The sequence below is a fragment of the Triticum urartu genome, chromosome 4, assembly GCF_003073215.2.
Source record: "Triticum urartu cultivar G1812 chromosome 4, Tu2.1, whole genome shotgun sequence".
In the NCBI taxonomy this organism is placed as follows: domain Eukaryota; kingdom Viridiplantae; phylum Streptophyta; class Magnoliopsida; order Poales; family Poaceae; genus Triticum; species Triticum urartu.
Window position 1 is genome coordinate 415510384 of NC_053025.1, and position 16252 is coordinate 415526635.

The following is a 16252-nucleotide window of genomic DNA, read 5'->3' on the forward strand; positions in this document are numbered from 1 at the left end:
AGCGAGCAACTAGCAAGCAAAGATAGAAGTGATTTCGAGGGTATGGTCATCTTGCCTGAGATCCCGCAAGGAAGAAGAACGAGTCCATGAAGAAGACAAACGGACGTAGTCGAACGGATCCTCACACCGGAACGAAACCGAAGCTAACGAGAGAAGCAACCCGGAAAGAAGCAAGCAAACATAGTAAACAACCATCACATAAACATGGCATGATGCACAAATCAAGTATGATGCATGTCCGGTTTAATGAGGCATGGCATGGCAAAGTGCACAAACAATTCTACAAATTAAGTGGAGCTCAATATGCAACGAGTTGCATATTGACGAAACACACAATTATTTAGTTCTCTCTCGGTTATTACTCACCAATATTAAAAGTTGTTAAGCATGTCAAGAGATGATACATAACAAAACTATACATCTAAACAATTTAAATGGGGCCGGATATAATAAACAACAAACCCGGTAAATCCCCATATGCATTAGTAATTTAATGCAACAACAATTTAAACCATCTTAAAGTTGTTAACATGATGCGGATGACATGAACAAGTTTATGCAATTTTATTAAAAGTTGATAAGCATTATGAAGCAGTTTGTCATCGTGGGAAACAAGGGGTGCCACGACAACGATAAAAGTAACGGTGACACGGCAACGTCCGGTTCCGGTAACTCGATTGAGATACCGATGCAAAGGAGAAGTGTGCGGATGCGTGCAAGAAGATGGGGGGCTCCCGGATACCGGGTGTCCCACATGTACGGCAAGGAACGAGGAACTCGCAAGAACAACTCGGACACGGTGCAACCACGAGCATCTCATACATCACACAACATTCTCACGGGCGTCGTCTCGGTGGTTATACCTTCCAAGGGAGCATTCTCGAGCGGTTCGAGTTCGTAGAGGAAGTAGTTTCTCGTGACGGTAGTGGAAGTAGGGTATGACGATAGAGGTACTCGCGACGGTAGTGGTACTTCGTTTTCGAGAGGTACTTGAATCCAACATTTCGGGGCGACGGTAGTTGTACACGGTCGCATAGGAACTTGACGAAACCCAAGGCGACGGTTGTGGTACTTGGCAAAACGCATGTCAACGGTTGTTGTTCTTGTATCGTCATGCAGGTAGTCATTCACTCGACGGTCTTATCGGAACCTCATCAGCGATAGAGATCCACCTTGGCGTTCGGAAGGGGTACTTGGCGTCATGGTACTTGGCGATTTCGAAGGCGGCGAAAATGAACTTGGCGGTCTCCGTTGACCTGGTACTTGGTGAATCCCTGTTCGGTGGTCTTCCTTGGGGTTCAGGGCACGGTGCATGTACTTGGCATGATGCAGGGGCGATGGCCGCAGGACACTAGGACCCGAAGCAGAGGAGCAGGGGATCGAGGCTCTGGCCATCTCCTTGCAGGTGTTGCGCTGGACAATGGTAAGGCGACAGGCAGAGCTGCCATGGATGGCAACAGCATGGAAGAAGCAGGGGCGTGAGGGCGGCGGAAGCGGCAAGGTGGACTTGGGCGCTGGAGGAAGCAGCAAGGTAGCACCATGGAGATCCTGGACGACAGGGCCAGATTGGCCGGCAGGGTGCCAAGGGACGTCGAGGTGGCAGAGGTCATGGGTCGGGCGTCAGGCTTGAGGTGCAGGGGGACCCCGGGCGGCGGCGAGGATGGCCGGCTGAGGAGGCAGCAGAGACGCGACGAGGTGCAGCGGTGGGAGCTTCGAGCTCGGCCGGCTACGGCCATGGAGGACGGTGGTGCAAGAGACGGGGCCCTTGAGGGCGCGGCGCTCGGGATCCTGTGTTAGTGACAGCAGGGGGCAAAGAGGAAGGCACGTCCTCGAATGAAAATAATGCCTCTTTGCACACAAAAGCATAGCAAACAGATTTGCTGAAATCTAGCTCATCAATATCAGATTTGGTGGCAAGTAAACATGCACTTTTCAATTTAATTTCAGAAACAACAGTAGATGGTTTATTATTAGGCTTCATTTGGTGCTCAAATTCTTTTGCCACAATCTGATTTTCACTCTTATTTGTCTCCTGTTTTGCTTTATTAGCTCTATTAATATCATCTTTCAAAATGGAATCAGGAGTCATAGGAAGCAAAGTAATATTTTTATCGTTATGAACAAGAGTATACTGATTGTTTCTACCATGGTGTACAGAATTTTTATCAAATTGCCATGGTCTACCAAGTAATACGGAACATGCTTGCATAGGTACCACATCACAATCAACATAATCAGCATATGTAGAGATAGTAAAATGCACACGAACAGTACGTGTTACCTTAACCTTGCCGCTGTTGTTGAACCATTGGATGTAGTAAGGATGTGGATGTGGTCTTGTGGTGAGAGATAGCTTCTCCACCATCTCCATGCTAGCCAAGTTATTGCAGCTCCCTCCATCTATGATCACGCGAACAGAACGTTCCTTCACAACTCCCTTTGTATGGAACAAATTATGCCTCTGATTTTGCTCAGCTTGTGTAACCTGCACACTCAAAACACGTTGAGCAACTAAACATTCATACCTGTCAGCATCTTCAGGAGCCATGTATTGCGTCTCATGATCAGAATCGTCTCCCCCGTGTTCGTCACGTGTAATAAGAGCCAAAGTCTCCTCATCATAGTCACTAGCGGACTCATACCCACCATCCTCAGTAACAATCATCACACGCTTAGATGGGCATTCTCTCGCATAATGACCTCCACCCTTGCAACGTCGACAAATAGTATCATGTGTTTGCCCTGTTGATGCCATGGATGAAGAAGAGCTCTTTGCAGGCCCAGAAGGTGTGCTCTTGGCAGATAGTGGTGATTGTGCCTGCTTTATTGTATCACGGTTGGAGGTGGTAGCCGACGGAGGCGCCGGTGTAGCAAAACGTGTGGAAGTAGATGATGCACGTGGTGTCCATGATGAAGGTCGACCTGCAAAAAAGTTAGTCCGCGCCAATGCCTGTCGATCCTGCACTTCACGTTCAGCTTTACAAGCAAGATGGAATAAACGAGTGATATTAGTATACTCCTTATACTCTAGAATCGTCTGAATCTCTCTATTTAATCCACCCATAAAACGTGCAAGCATAGCTTCATTCTCCTCAACAATACCACATCTAATCATGCCAGTTTGTAATTCCTGATAATATTCTTCTACAGAATTTTTTCCCTGTCTTAAGCGCTGCAATTTTTGAAGTAATTCACGTTGATAATATGGTGGAACCCAACGAGTACGCATAGCAGTTTTCAAAGCAGCCCAAGTAGCCGGAATAGGATATAATCTACAATGCTCAGACCACCAAACACATGCAAAACTAGTGAAAGCACAAACAGCAGCAGGAACACGTCTCTCCTCGGGATATTGTAAACATGTAAACCGTTGTTCAGTTTCTAACTCCCAAGTAAGATATATATCAGGAACATATCTACCCTCAAATGGTGGAATATTCAATTTTAGTTTAGGGAGATGGTCATGATCTCGTACCTGAGGGTGAGCCCTACCATTGCCATTATTTGCATGTGGACGACCTGGTGGTTGCTGTGCTGTTGGTGGCACGTAGTTCTGATTTTGATCAACCTCATCCTCATAATCTCCCACATAAGCATCCTCCTCCACATCAGCAGTAGGAGCCACAGAAGTATCAACAGCAGCACCAGCAGTTTGGCCCGACTGAAGAGGGACACGGCTCGCTCGGCGGAGGGCTGTTTCCCGACGTGGAGGTAGTCGGTGTTGTTGATATTGTTGCAGAGGTGCGGCAGGAGCAGCCGGTGGTGGTGGTGGAAAACGCGAAAGCAATTCAGCAAACTTGTTATCGAGCTTTGTTTCAAACGTCTTCTCCATGCCATCTATCTTCTCCATGGCCTCTTCAAATCTGTTTATCACATCTTGCACCTGTACATTCATCATTTGCTGAAACGTATCATGAAGCTCCTTGTTCGTCAAGTTCTCCCAGTCAGTCTCGTCGGCTTGTGATCCTGGCATGGTTAGCAGCAATAGAAACACACAAGAATATGATCCTACAGACTACTAACAAGTGGTGGTGGTGGCGGGTGTCACAAATCCGTCAAGCAAATCTCAAATTCTTACCAGTTCTTACCCAGCAGCAGGCGGTGATCGGCAACCGTTGTAGTTAAAAACTCTCAAAAGCTTGCATAGAGCGATTGCCAGGGAGAGTCAAACGCACGACGTAGATGTATGTGGAGCTAGGAAGGCTTAGTATGGTAGCAAAAAGGGTCAGCAATAATCAATTCAGAGATGCAAAGTTGAATAAACGCTCAACGATGGTACTGTGCTGGTCCTAGGCTAGACCGTGCTAGAGACGCGAGCCTAGAACACTAACAAAATCACGGCGCTGCACGTAAATAAGGGAAAAGCACACTCTGGAACTTTTTTTTTGCGCTCCTTTTTTTTGCGCTCCTCTTTTTTTTTGCGAAAAATCACTATACTGGCGAGTGTCTCAAAACTCTTCCCTCGTCAAACTGATAGGATGGGCACGAAAAAAAAAATTCACTTTTTTTTCGGAAATCAGGGCAGCGACGATGAAAAAGTGCGACAAAAAATCACTATGATGGCACGTGGCTCAAAAGACTCAGAAAAGCCTAAAATAGGATAGGGAAAAAAATTTGCCCGTGAAAATTTTGGCCTAAAAACTGACCGGGGGTCTCCAGACTTTTTTTTTTCGTGGACTGTAGGTATGAAGAACAGACTCGATCTAATCTACGAAAAACTGTAAAAATCTCACCGAGCAACCTGGAAATCTGATACCACTTGATAGAGGCTAAGGTGTCCCGATGTTTCGATGAGATGGTGGCTTTCGTTTTCTGTGGGAGTCGACCTTGACGATCCGACTACGAACGTGCGAGACGTCGCGCCTTAGCAATCGCTAAACCAACTTCCAAGGGTTATTGACCACGCCAGAGCACGATCAACCTGACCACGAGGGTCTGTTTCCTGCGAGCAAACGAAGAACAAGCAAGAAACTGAGATTGCAATCGGGATATTGCGAATATAAGATGAAAGCTTTATTGATCAAGGTGGGGTTCTGTGACGTCTTGGTCTGGTCGTTGGACACAAACGAAGTGCGTGAAGTTGCAGCTATGGCGAACTTTTAATCTAAACAAAACCCGAAGTCTAAACGACGCCCTAAGGGCTGTATATATGGAGGAAGAGGGGGGGAATTTCGTGGCCCTTGAGGGTGGGGTCCGAAACCAACCCTAACTCTTGTTTCCCCACACATACGGACTCTAAAAATAGCCTATACTTAAGTATTTCGAAATTACATGGGCCTGGCCCATAAATAAGGTGACGCGGCACCTAAAATAGCCTATGGACGAATATTATGAAGTGGCATCTTGTATATTTTGTCCAAGGCTTCATGCACTCCTTATGGCGGCTTCAAAGTCCTGAAATTATCACTTGTAACTCCGTTCTTGATCCCCTTGCGCATGCCATCAACTCCATGCGTGTTCTTGCTCCAATGTTCATCCTTCTCCAAGCTAGGCCCTTCATTTGTAAGCAAAACAAATGTATCCAATTTAGGCAGCATCATAATCTCATGAACATTAGAATCATTACCAAGAAACGAAAGTACCTGGTAATTTAATTGGCGTGCGTGAGCTCTAGTAATTGGTCCAGCATATGTAATAGTAGGGGCTGTGGATGTAATAATGGTATTGATGTCCTCATCAGTAGCAGGTGCATTACATAAACCAAAAGGTATACATCTATATGCATAAGTTCCAAAGGGACAAGTAAAAGTAGTCTTTTCTTGATCTGGTTGAGAAACAGGTATTTGTGAAAAGCCAAAGTATCCATCTAGGAAGCAAAAGCGTGTGTGCTTAGATAATATTTCAAGCATTTGGTCAATAAAAGGCAAGGGGTAATGATCTTTTCTAGTTGCTTTGTTCAATTTTTTGTAATCAATTACCATTTTATAGCCTGTAACAATTCTTTGTGGAATAAGTTCATTCTTATCATTAGGAACAACAGTAATACCTCCTTTCTTAGGGACACAATGAACATGACTTCCCATCTACTATCAGCTATAGGATAGATTATACCTGCTTTGATAGAGGCGAGGGTCCCGATCTTTCGATGAGATGATAACTATCGATTTGGTGGAGACGACCTTGACGATCCGACTACAAACGTGCACGACGTTGCGCCTTAGCAATCGCTAAACCAATCTCCTGAGGTTACTAACGATGCCGGAAGCACGGTCAGCCTGACCACGAAGGTCTATTCCTGCAAGCAATCGAAGAACGAGCAAGAATATGATAAAGCAATCTGAATATTGCAAATATATATGAGGTATTGATAATGGTAAGGATTCGGAAGCGGTCTTGGTCTGGTCGTTGGACACAAACGAAGTACACGAAGTTGCAATGGCTAACTTTTAACTAAACAAATCCCAAGGAAAAAGCTACTAGATGGATCTACTTATATAGGAGCAAGGGGTGGCGGCCAAGGAGGTGGGAGGACGTCCCAAGGCAGCCTAAAACTAACCCTAGGTCGTACAAGGCTCATGGGCCCAAGTGGAGGTGATGCAACACCTTTGGGCTTGTAGTTTGACTCGGATTCTGCTGCAACGTCAGATTGTTTCATCCGTAACTCAACGCTCCGGATGAATTTGAAGGTGAATCCAATTGGGTTGGAAAGAGCACGAAATCTAGTTTCCAACAAAAAAAGAATCACCCAATTCGGAGTCCGTATGAAAATGTTGTTGGCGTTTTGAGTCAGGTATGTCTGTGCAGTCCGAATCTGAATCCAGAACGTGAGAGACTTGGACTCTATCTTCTCTTGGCCCAAAAGTGACGTGAGAGGACTTTTTGAACACAACCTAAACTTCTCCTTTTCCCTTATCTTCATATGTGGATTGTACAAATGTCCCATACACCTGCAATTAGACAAAACACAAAAGTGTGTGAAGTATTTTTGTTCTGGATAACATAAATAGATTATTGAATCGTTTGCATTAGAAATCACCTGACAAATATGCATGTATGCAATATTTTTGGTCGTATCCAAGGTAGTCATGTCCTCATCATCCTCCCCTTCTTGAAATAAAGCCGTCCTCGGGCATTGCTTAATCTGAAATGTGGCTAACAAAAGAGACAAGGTGTACATGTTGTATATGTATATGTCATCCATTTTAACTTCCCTTGATTTTTGAACATATGTCACATGTATACATGAGTAACTTTCATTGTTCATAAAATCTAAAGCCAAAAAATTATCACAGGAAGTAGAAGGCATGAAAATATTGGAACTCAGTTTGCACATATAAGTGAAGCTCTTATTCTCTTCAAAAAATTGGCAATGTTCATCATTAAACCATCCTAACTTTGATGAATAAACCTTACTTGCATCAAATTTACATGCTACAACATGCTTAAATAAGCAAACATGCAATAAGTCATTGGACACAGAATCATCATCAAGATTAGAGGTCATATCAAAATGATTAAACATTGGTTCTTTTGCATCAACAGTTAATTCAATGGGTGCGCTCAAAATTGTTAATATTTCTAGTTGTTTGATCACATGGCGCATTCATGACAGTAACAAGAGTCTCTAAAATAGGTGGTGTGCTCAAATCAACAGGTAACTCAACACATGATGCATTCAAGTTAACTAGGCATGCTTCATTCTCATGTGAAGTTATATCATCAATACCTTTACTGTTACCTCGCAAAGATGTAGCTGATGTAGGTACGGACGTTGACAATGTACCATACTCTTGAGATGATATTGCGCTCACAATCCGAGGTGGGGCTGCTCTAGTAGGTGCAATAGTGGAGTAACCAACCGGCGATGGTGAGCATGAACTGGAATAGTAGTTGTTGTAGTCACCCAATGCATCCTCCTGTATCTGTCTCTCAAAGGTACAAGCACGGACATACATACCAGTAATGCAACGAGGAATATACCGAAATCTTGCCTGAATATCATGGTTCAAACCACCAAAAAATCTATTCATTGTATCATCCTCAAATTCTTCTATGTCACAATGATTCATTAAACCACCAAAACCTGAATACCAGAAGTTTTAAGATTTCCGTTCTTACCACTTCCTTCATTTTTGGATTCAACCGACGTTGGTGATCAACAACGGTTTTAGCATCAGGTTCCATATTAATTTTGTGCTGACATAGCGTGGGACTGATGCCCTTTAAATCATCAAGAGTGTATCCAATAGCAGCCCGGTGCTTCCTTATAACATTCAATAATCTTTCTTCTTCATGTTCTGAAAGGTTAGCACTAATAATAACAGGATATATCTTCTTTTCATCGAGATAAGCATATTTCAAAGTGTCTGGCAATTATTTTAATTCAAACACGGTATCACCTTTAGGTGGAGGAGGACCTCCTAGAGTTTCAATAGGCAGATTGTGTTTAAGCAGAGGACGTTGTTCAAAGAAAACCTTATCTATTTCATGCATATGTAAATCATTTTCATGGTCTAGCAAATATTGTTCTAAAGGATCAGTAGGTGGAACAGCAATAGAAGCAAGACAAATTAATTCATCCTTACTAGGCAATTCTTTATCATGGTAATTTCTACTAAACATGGAAAAATTAAACTCAGGAGACTCATCACCAAAGCTAACACCAATAGTTTGTTTCTTACAATCTATCTTAGCATTAACTGTATTCAAGAAAGGTCTACCAAAGATAATGGGACAAAAGTCATCTTGTGGGGAACCAAGAACAAGAAAATCAGTAGGGTATTTTATTTTCCCACACAAGACTTCAACATCTCTAATAACACTACTAGGAAAAGGGCTGCTAGTGGCGCACCTGCTTTCGCTACTAATGTCGCACTACAGGTGCGCCACTAGCACCACGCCATTAGATTTTTTACTAATGGCGCACCACAGGTGCGCCATTAGTATAGCCCATGGTGCGCCATTAGTATTTGTTATACTAATGGCGCACCACATAGAAGTGCGCCATTAGTAACAATTTTTTAAAAAAATCAGAATTTTTTAAAAAAATTCAATTTTTTTTAAAAAATCGTTTTTTTCTTAATCTCATGTCATTATGGCTTAATCTTAGGTCAAAGCATGCTTAACTTCGCAGTTCTATCCAATCCCAGCACCAGCTCACTTCACAGGCACTTGTTGATATATCTATCATATCAATCCTATTAAACCTTGTTGATATCTAGGACTTTGTTCATGAGTATGATGAAATTTTGAAAAAAATATTTCAAACTTCCCGGTCATATTACGTATCATATTTTGAAAAAAATCGAATTTTTTTAAACCAATTTTTTCCTGTTACTAGTGGCGCACCTAGCAAACGGTGCGCCACTAGTAACTTTTCGAGTAGATGATTTTTCATATAAAAAACTTTTTAATCCGAGTTCGTATGCAAAAGTTATGCCCATTTTACAAATTCCAGAGAGATTTTGCAAATAAAGTTGAAATTCATATTTGTAAATTTTCCCAACAAGTAGACCACATATCACATGGGAAACTTATTTCCTTTTATTTTTTTTACATTTCCATCATTTTCTTTTATTTTTTAAAACTGAAAAGGCGGTCCACAGGGGGGGATGCGTTCGGTGGAATTTTTGGGCCAAGTTAGTAATGGCGCATCGTGGGAGTGGTGCGCCCCTACTAGTTCAACTAGTAATGGCGCACCACACACACGATGCGCCATTACTAGTTTTGAAAAAAAAATTGAAAAAAATTGAAAAAAAATTACTAGTGGTGCACCGCGGATGTGGTGCGCCATTACTAGTTTAACTAGTAATGGCGCACTATCCACTGGTGCTCCATTATTAGTTTTGAAAAAAAATGAAATTTTTTTACTAATGGCGCACCATGGGTGTGGTGCGCCATTAGTATTTAGACACTAATGGCGCACCAACACATGGTGCGCCATTAGTATATAGTAGTGGTGCACCACATGTCTGGTGCGCCATTAGTGGCCATATCATCTATAGCCCTTTTCCTAGTAGTGTAATCCCAAATGGTGATATGGTGTCTCTATTAGCAAGTTTAATAGTAACATATATTTCTTCTATCTCAGCAGGTGTTATGACTTTCATGATTTCTTCATATAAAGTGTAAGGAATAGCACTCACACTGGCACCCATGTCACATAAACCATGATAACAGTGATCTCCTATTTTAACTGAAATAACAGGCATGCCAACAACAGGTCTATGTTTATCTCTTTTATCAGGTTTAGCAATTCTAGTTGCTTCTTCACAGAAGTAAATAACATGCCCATCCATATCTTCTTCAAGGAGATCTTTAACCATAGCTATACTAGGTTCAACTTTAATTTGTTCATCAGGTTTAGGTGTTCCAATATAGCTTTTGTTAACCACAGGTGAAACTTTAGCATGTTCCTTAATCCTAACAGTGAAAGGTGGTTTCTCAATATAAGCAGAAGGAACAACTGGATCGACATTACAAAGTATAGTTTCTTCTTTAATTGGTACTGGTTATTTAGTTTCTTCTTTAATAGGTGGGTGATATTTAGACCACTTCTCCTTAGGGAGTTCAACATGAGTAGCAAATGATTCACTAAAGGAGGCTACTATCTCAGAGTCAAGTCCATATTTAGTGCTAAACTTTTGAAAAGCATCGGTATCCATAAAAGATTTAACACAATCATACTTGAGTTTAATACCTGACTCTTTACCTTCATCGAGTTCCCAATCTTCAGAGTTGCATTTAATTCTTTCCAAAAGATCCCACTGGAATTCAATAGTCTTCTTGATAAATGAACCAGCACAAGAAGTTTCAAGCATGGTTTGATCATTACGAGAAAGCCGAGCATAAAAATTCTGGATAATAATTTCTCTTGAGAGCTCATGATTGGGGCATGAATATAACATTTGACTTAAGCCTCCCCTAGAGCGATACTTTCTCCTTCACGAGGCCACAAATTATATATATAATTCCGATCACGATGAACTAGATGCATAAGATATTTTTTGGTGGAACTCCAATTTCAAACGATTCCAATTCCATGATCCAATATCATCACATAGCCTATACCATGCCAATGCTTTTCCCTTAAAAGATAAAGGGAAAACCTTTTTCATCACTTCATCCTTGGGTAAACCTGCAAGCTTAAACAATCCACAAATTTGTTCCACATATATCAAGTGCATATCAGGATGTTCGGTTCCATCTCTCGCATAAGGATTGGCTAGCAGTTGTTCTATCATACCCAAAGGAATTTCATATTCAATATTTTCTGTAGGTGTAGTAGGTTGAGGGGTTGCTAATTGTGGTTCCGGACGAGGTGAAGATACCCCGAACAAACCCCTCAAAGGATTGTATCTTAAAGGCATTCTGGTGGCACGAAGGCAATGCTTGTGCAAAAATGGGATAAGGACCTTTAAAGGGCACGATTTCTTTAGTTCATAACTTCAAGATTTTACATGCCCAGCTGCAATGAGAGGAACTAAAAGAATACAACGTAACAGAGTCGGTAAAGATGGAAGAAAAACAGGGCAGATATTGTCATCTGCTTCCTGCCGCACGTCTGCGCTTCTGAGCTGTTGACCAGCTTGTCAACGTTGATGATTTGGACTTATGAGGACTGATGCAGTTTCGGTCTTTTATGCGCTCCAAGCACATTATTGGTCGAGCCCTTTGAAGGAGGTTTTACAAGAGTCTGGTGTGGTTTAGGCCATGTTGATGTAGTCATGTTGGCCGGTTCATTGACAGAAACATGCCAATGGGGGCTCGAAGCCAGCTTGCTCTTCGGTCGAGCCGTTTTTGTATATTTCAGCTCCTTGACGACCTAGGGAATTTTGAGTGCAAAGTTATGCACCCTGGGGACATAGTGTCCCAACCAGGGAGGGCATGCAAGGAGCCTGCATCCCTATTTAGGGTGCGGGGGTACGTGGCCGAGGTCGACTTGCGTGGCCCGTGTGCGCTTCGAAGAGCTGGTAGTGCATTTATCATTGTGGGTTGCCTCCTCGGACGTGTGTACCTCGGCTGCAAAAGCCACGGTCTGCTCTATATTCGGAGTGAGCTCTCGGTGTTACCATTGACTATGATAACGCCATTAGGTCCTGGCATTTTGAGCTTGAGATAAGCGTAATGCGGGACTGCATTGAAGCGTGCGAAAATTGTGCGCCCTAAGAGCGCATGATATCCCCTTTGGAATGGGGCGATGTTGAAGTTTAACTCCTCGCTTATGAAGTTTTTGGGTGAGCCGAAGACTACCTCCAGTGTGACCGTTCCTGTACAGCTGGCTTCATCGCCTGGGATGACACCTTTAAAGGTGGTGGTGCTCAGCTTGATCCGAGATGAGTAGATGCCCATCTTCCTAACCATGTCCTCATAAATTAGTGATAGAGGCGAGGGTCCCGATCTTTCGATGAGATGATAACTATCGATTTGGTGGAGACGACTTTGACGATCCGACTACAAACGTGCACGACGTTGCGCCTTAGCAACCGCTAAACCAATCTCCTGAGGTTACTGACGATGCTGGAAGCACGGTCAGCCTGACCACGAAGGTCTATTCCTGCAAGCAATCGAAGAACGAGCAAGAATATGATAAAGCAATCTGAATATCGCAAATATATATGAAGTATTGATAATGGTGGGGATCCGTAAGCGGTCTTGGTCTGGTCGTTGGACACAAACGAAGTACACGAAGTTGCAATGGCTAACTTTTAACTAAACAAATCCCAAGGAAAAAGCTACTAGATGGATCTACTTATATAGGAGCAAGGGGTGGCGGCCAAGGAGGTGGGAGGACGTCCCAAGGCAGCCTAAAACTAACCCTAGGTCGTACAAGGCTCATGGGCCCAAGTGGAGGTGATGCAACACCTTTGGGCTTGTAGTTTGACTCGGATTCTGCTGCAACGTCAGATTGTTTCGTCCGTAACTCAACGCTCCGGATGAATTTGAAGGTGAATCCAATTGGGTTGGAAAGAGCACGAAATCTAGTTTCCAACAAAAAAAGAATCACCCAATTCGGAGTCCGTATGAAAAAGTTGTTGGCGTTTTGAGTCAGGTATGTCTGTGCAGTCCGAATCTGAATCCAGAACGTGAGAGACTTGGACTCTATCTTCTCTTGGCCCAAAAGTGACGTGAGAGGACTTTTTGAACACAACCTAAACTTCTCCTTTTCCCTTGTCTTCATATGTGAATTGTACAAATGTCCCATACACCTGCAATTAGACAAAACACAAAAGTGTGTGAAGTATTTTTGTTCTGGATAACATAAATAGATTATTGAATAGTTTGCATTAGAAATCACCTGACAAATATGCATGTATGCAATATTTTTGGTCGTATCCAAGGTAGTCATGTCCTCATCAATTAGGTTGAGGTTGCTTCCTCCATCCATAAGGACTCGTGTCATATGATAACCATCGACAATTGGGTCCAGGACAAGTGCTGCCGATCCACCATGCTTGCTGCTGGTCGGATGATCATGCTTGTCGAATGTGATCAGGTAAGCTGACCATGGGTTAAACTGCAGGGCGACTTGCTCCAACGCGTAGACATCCTAAAGTACATGCTTCCTCTCCCTTTCGGGGATGTGAGTAACATAGATCATATTGACCTCTGTTGCCTCATTAGAAAACTTATTTTGGCCTCCATTATTGGGTGGCTGAGTTTCATCCTCGTCTTCGCTGTGATTTTGGGTTTTACTTTGGCCCTCCATCGCCACCTTGCTAGCCTGTTTCAAGACCCAACAATTCCTATTAGTATGGGTAGCTGGTTTCTCTTGGGTGTCATGGATTTGGCACGGTCAATCCAGGATCCTGTCAAGCTGGCTAGGTCCGTCTTTGTTCCCTTTAAAGGGCTTCCTTTTCTATCCGGATCTAGGTCCAGTGAACCCTGCATTGATAGTTGCATCCCCTGTGTCGCTCCCGCCATTTTTATGACTGCTTGTTCTTATTGTGCTTAGGCTTTCCATTAGCGTTGCCTGTTTTCGAGGTGCCCACTTTGCTGTTATGGGTACTTCGGGAAAGCCAGTTGTCTTCTCCTGCGCAAAAGCGGGTCATGAGTGAAGTGAGAGCTGCCATGGTCCTTGGATTGTCTTGGCCGAGCTGGCAGGAAAGCCACTCGTCTCGAATGTTATTTTTAAATGCCACAATGGCTTCAGTGTTAGAGCAGTCAATGATCTGGTTCTTTTTAGTTTTTAGTGAGGAACCTGTTCCAGAACTTCTGAGCTTATTCGCCTGGCTGCTGGGTGATAGAACTGAGGTCATAAGCGTTCGGAGGTCGGACGTAAGTGCCCTAGAAGTTTTCCCGAAAAGCGTCTTCAAGGGCCTCCTAGCTACCAATGGAATGAGCCAGGTTGTTAAGCCAATGCCTAGCCGGCCCCTTTAGCTTGAGCGGAAAGTATTTAATGGCATGGAGATCGTCTCCATTAGCCTGTTGTATGTGGAGAAGAAAATCTACAATCCACACTGTAGGGTCTGTAGTTCCATCATAGGACCCTATGTTGATGGGCTTAAACTCCTCTGCAAACTGGTGTTTCATGACCCTATTTGTGAAACAGATGGGGGTGAGCTGGACTATGGAATTGGGTGGTGTCCCATCGGAGGTTGAGTGAGCATCATTTGTAGGATTGATCTGGGGCGTGGTTGTTCCTGTCCATCCAGGCGTCGTAGCCATCCGGCCCGGCGGGTGGGCGTCCTCTTGATTCGTAGATGGACCGAAGAGGTGCCCTGTTTGCATCAATATGATGTCGAACGTTGTGAGGTTCTTGGTAGTCCACGGGGTCCTTGCCATAGTGGCGTCGAGGTGGCCGAGTGTTGAGGTTTACCCGTACTGGCATGTCCCGTCCTCTAGGGGTCGGTCAGGCTCATCGGCGGTGTACTCCTTGTCAAACTCTGGCAGTCTACGCTTGTGTTGGTACGATTTTGGCGCACTACAATGCCGGTCTTCTAGGTCTTGCTCGGCAGAGAGCACTTTGACTCACTTTTTGTTTAGTGTGTCGGTGTTAGCTTGCAACTACTACTACTTTCGTTTCATGCTCCGAGCCATGGCACTAAGGCACCGCCGAAAGCGCTCTTGCTCAAAGGGGTATTCGGGAATGACATAGTCCTCGGTTCTGAGGCTCTTGTCTTCCTCCGATTATGGCATATAGTTGTCGTTAGCCCCTTCAAAGAGGTCATCAGGATCTGAGTCCTCGAGATTTCCATCAGGTGTATCATTTCATACTAGGGAAGCTTGAGGGTCCTCCTCGGGTTGTCGGCGCCACTGACTGCTGCTATGTTGTTATCGGTGATAGCGTTGTTACCGTTGGGTTCCCCATTGTTGGCCCTTTTGCGTCTATGCCGACATCATGGAGGGGAATTGTGGGTGTCAACCATGTAGACATCATAAGTGGATGTCGTGGTCCACCTGCCAGTGTTTAACAGAAGCAAGGTGTTTTCTATGGTGCCATCGGCATCTTCATCCATGTCAGTAGCCTCGCCGTTGTCTAGAACGTAGGCTAAATCATCGACCGTGATGACTAGGTGGGTGGTGGGTAGGATGTAAATTTCCCGATCTTTGAATTTAAGTCCAATCCGGTCATAAACTGAAGTTTTGCCGTCTGAGATAGACATGCTCTGGATGCAATCAAGAATCTCATTGAGGTGAGACAACTCTTCAGAATTTACTGTTTGGTTGTAGCCGGGGCTAACTCGAAGTATGCTCGGCATGTGCCCCGACGTGTCTTCGGCGCAAAGGGGACACGAAGATGATTCTGGATCCTACGCCGAGGTCGGCTCTGGGCTCGACGCGCCTTCAGAGGTGGGAGCTAGATCCATGTCCAGGCCGGAGATCAAAAGGGGGTCATTCGGAGTCGTTAAGCCAAGGGTCTCTGGTGATGCTATGGGTCTTGGCCCGACGTCCTCGATAAAGATCAGTTCTGTAGTAGATCCTCCGGAGTTGGGTTCGTCCTAAATACGGCCAGGCGTCCAACCCGACATGACAAGTTTGTCGCGGGAATCTGCGGTGTAATCAAGGCTGCCAAAGATCATGATCTGACCAGGGGCGTAGTTTTCGATGGAGGCCAGGTGACTCATCGAGTCGGCGCAGAAGATCATGCTGCCGAACACAAAAAGTTGGCCAGGGCATAAACGCTCCCGCATCCATTGACACACGAGCGAGCCATCGATCCTTCTATTGATCTCATACCGGAACTCTCAATGAAAGCAATAGTGTCGGTGTTAAAACCGGCTGACCTCATTGTAGGGGGTCCCGAGCTGTGGATCTCCGATAGATGGTAATAAGAATAGAGAGACGATGTTTTACCTAGGTTCGGGCCCTC